This window comes from Capsicum annuum, chromosome 3, assembly GCF_002878395.1.
Source record: "Capsicum annuum cultivar UCD-10X-F1 chromosome 3, UCD10Xv1.1, whole genome shotgun sequence".
Lineage (NCBI taxonomy): Eukaryota > Viridiplantae > Streptophyta > Magnoliopsida > Solanales > Solanaceae > Capsicum > Capsicum annuum.
The window spans coordinates 3,750,666-3,754,251 of NC_061113.1; the positions used below are offsets into that span (position 1 = coordinate 3,750,666).

General features: G+C 35.1%; 1 pseudogene; it reads right to left on the reverse strand.

Annotated features, from left to right (window-relative positions):
- Positions 1-1,550: 1,550 nt before the first annotated feature.
- Positions 1,551-3,586, reverse strand: part of LOC107864331 — a 7,604-nt pseudogene continuing 5,568 nt past the window's right edge.

Below are 3,586 nucleotides of genomic sequence, written 5' to 3' on the forward strand. Positions count from 1 at the left end.
CGAGAGGGGACACTAAAAGAGGTCCATAGTTCCTTGAACCAGTGGACTGTTTTGGTGTTTGTTTTCTTGTGCTTTTGGGCTGTCTTGTATCAACATGTCATTATAGAATCTATTCAACATTTTAAGTTTATGAATTTAGGATAAATTATTTATACATAATTAGTAAATTTCTAACATAAATATTCGATTTTAGTCAAAATTATTAAATTTTGCCGAACATATAGCTAGAATTCTAGCTTCTAATGAGAAAGATTTTTTAGTTTATATCATATATAAGAAGGGACCCTCAGCTAAGAAAGGATTCCAACTCTATTATTTGCTAGTACTAAATGGAGACGATTACTCAATTGTATGTTTATATTATTTGATTTGAATGATGGGGATACATATCAACAAAAGTTGCATCCTATGATAAATTTCTCTTTTTATAAGCCAAATTTTGAGCACAATAATTATGGGGCAAACAACACAAATCACGATAGTTTGAAATTTAATTACATAAAATTTTGATATTTTGCATGATTAGTGAGAATTTCAATTTTGAGTTTGTCGAGATACATAATTAGCTCCCGATACATCCAGCAAATATACATTTTTTCCTTTGCAAAGATACATAATTAGCTCCCAGTATATTTTTTAGATTTTGAGTTTGTCGAGATACATATTACATCCAACAAAGATACATTTTTTCCTTTGTACAGATATGTAATTAGCTCCCGATACATTTTTTTTGATTTTGGATCTCTCGAGATACATAATTAGCTCCTGATAAATAATTAGTTGAAAATTTTTGTAATTACTTTATAAAAGTGAGTATTTGTGTAAATACTGTAGGTTAACATGTATGTTTATGCTATTTTTCCATAAAATTGGGATAGCCCTCACAATATCATCGCTATTAGGGGAATAGAAATTGAAGAATTTTTGTATATAGCCATATTTTTGCCTCTAATTGTGAAATATAGCGATATTTTGTGTACTTATAAAATGCAGTAATATCTTGTTTCAAAATATATCTGAAATACATGGTAGTTCACACACAAGGGAAATACAATGTATTTGTGGGCAAGCAAAATACATTGTATCCACGTCACTATACTTTTCATCAAATGAAATATGTATTTTATGAGAAATACTTGGATCATCATTAGAAACCACCACCAAACATCACTCGTATATCACTTGTATTTTATGAGATATCCTTGTATTTTAGGCTTGAAAATAAGGATGTATATGTATTGGGTGTATTTGCTATTACACCTCAGCTATCGCCATGTGTCGTGATTTTTTTAATGTATCACTGTTTCGAATGGATATATGGGGCTATGTTTATTGTGTCGCATATTTTTTTCATTCATTACTCTCATGAAAATATAATTTGTCCAATATATTTAAATTTGGGTGAGATAGTCGGAATTATTTGAACTGTATAAACTTCGTACACTACTTTCTTAGAGTTACTATTGAAGGTTATAGATATTTATTGAATGTCAACAAGGCAACTACTGAACACATTTTGGAGAGATGCTAAGCAATGTGTCGAGTTTCTGGCAAACGAAGAGCACAAGTATGGTGAAGATTTGATAATCTGGAAAAATGTGTTCCAAGTATTTAGAGTTTCTTCTCTGGACAAACATAGTGTCTCGTTCCACTCCAGTGACTTCGAGTTACCAATTTCAAATGCATGCCTGCATTTTATTAGACATGAAATATTTATTTCATTAAATAAGTACAAATAGGGGGGGAAAAATACCTTATCGATAACATAAAACATAACTAATAATAGTAGCAAACTAACCCGATGACACATTAGGATTTTCACATTCTAAGCTTTGCGAGCCGTTCCGAGAGCCTAATCTTGGAATGGACATGGACTTCTACAACTACTACCTTGTTCAGTTTAGGCATACTGGCATCATCCGTGCAGACAACTGATCTGGTTCCACAATATGCAAAACTTCAAGTTGCGGAAAACTATCACCATTCACATCGCCTGAGAGATCCATTTTCCCTTCAATATATCCGCAGCAATACATTGCAAGTGTCCTTAATTTAGGCAATTTCTTAATCGCTGAGAGCAGATGACTGTTTACCCTAAAGTCGACAAGAGTAAGCTTGACAAGATTTGGAGGGAGTGCTACAGAGTTGTTGGGCGTCATGCTGAGAAAACGCAAATGCAACTTGACAACATTTTGATAGCACGACAAGTTTATTTGCTCCTTCGTTTGACCAAGAAAACTGAGCTTCAGAACCTCCAGTGTGTTTGGCAGCATAATTGGCACAAGGCTCGATACTGATAATATCTTAATGGTAGAATCAGATACTTCTTGTATACCCAGTTTTCTCAAATTGGTCAGTACATGCAATAATATTGGTTGAAAAAATCTATCAGGCAGCCACATCAAAGTTTGTAGATTATTAGGCAGTGAGGACTTGTTGTTTGGGCAAAATGGGCTCATCAAAGTTTGTAGATTATGAGGCAGTGAGGACTTGTTTGGGCAAAAAGGGTTTTCTATAGTAAAGAACACTAAATATCCTCTAAGAAATCCGTAATGAAGATGTCTCAATTGTGTCGACTCCCAAATTGACGAAGGATTTCTTATGATGGTATTTTTAATATCTAGGGTCTCTAGACATTTGAGCTTGACAATGCTATTTGGCAGTTCTTCAATAGAAAGCCCCTCCAACCTCAGATAGCGCAAGCAACTCATCTTCCCAATTTTGTTTGGGATAGTGAATCTTTGATAATTATGAGGAATGACTACAACCAGCACTTGCAATCAAGACGAGCCATTAGAGAAAATATGGAAGGTTGTTCTATGAAACAAAAAAGTGCACGAAGCTTCTTAGGCTTAGGATTTGGAAGAAGTCATTCATGACATTATCAGAGTAGAAAGTAATTCTTCGCAGTCTAGCAACATTGTAGGGATCACCACACATGCTATGCTCGGTGTGAAAGAAGTTACTTTCCTTGCCCAGTTTGACGCACAAACTATGTAACAAGTCATGTATCCGGCAACTTGAGATTCTTCCATCATAGGTCCTTTTGGCAACTTGAATCAAGTTTCTAGAAATCAAATCATATAGGACATCCTCTGCCAAATCTTCAGCCTCTCGCCTATTACCACTATTTACTACTATCAACTTCTCAGCAATCCACATGTTTTTCAAATCAAAAGCACGAATTTCATGGTCCTCAGGGTAAAGGCCAAAATACAAGAAACACGGCCTTGATGCAATGGGCAAATCATTGTAACTCAAAGCCAATACCTTAGCACATCCATCATGAATTTTATGACCCATACGCTCAAGTACTCTCTTCCATGCATGTTCTGTCCTTTCTCTTGCTCTTAACATGCCTGCAGTCACCACAATGGCTAGCGGTATACCTCCACATCTCCCAACTATATCTCTACCAATATTAACCAAGTTTGGGGAAGCATTGGCCCAATCGTTATTATCAAAATGAAATATTTTATCGGTAAAGAGTTCAAAGCTGTTCTTTGAATCTAGGGGTTGCAATACGTGGAGTGAGGTACCCCCTCCTACGTATCTTCCTATATTGCTATTTCTAGATGTGAGAATT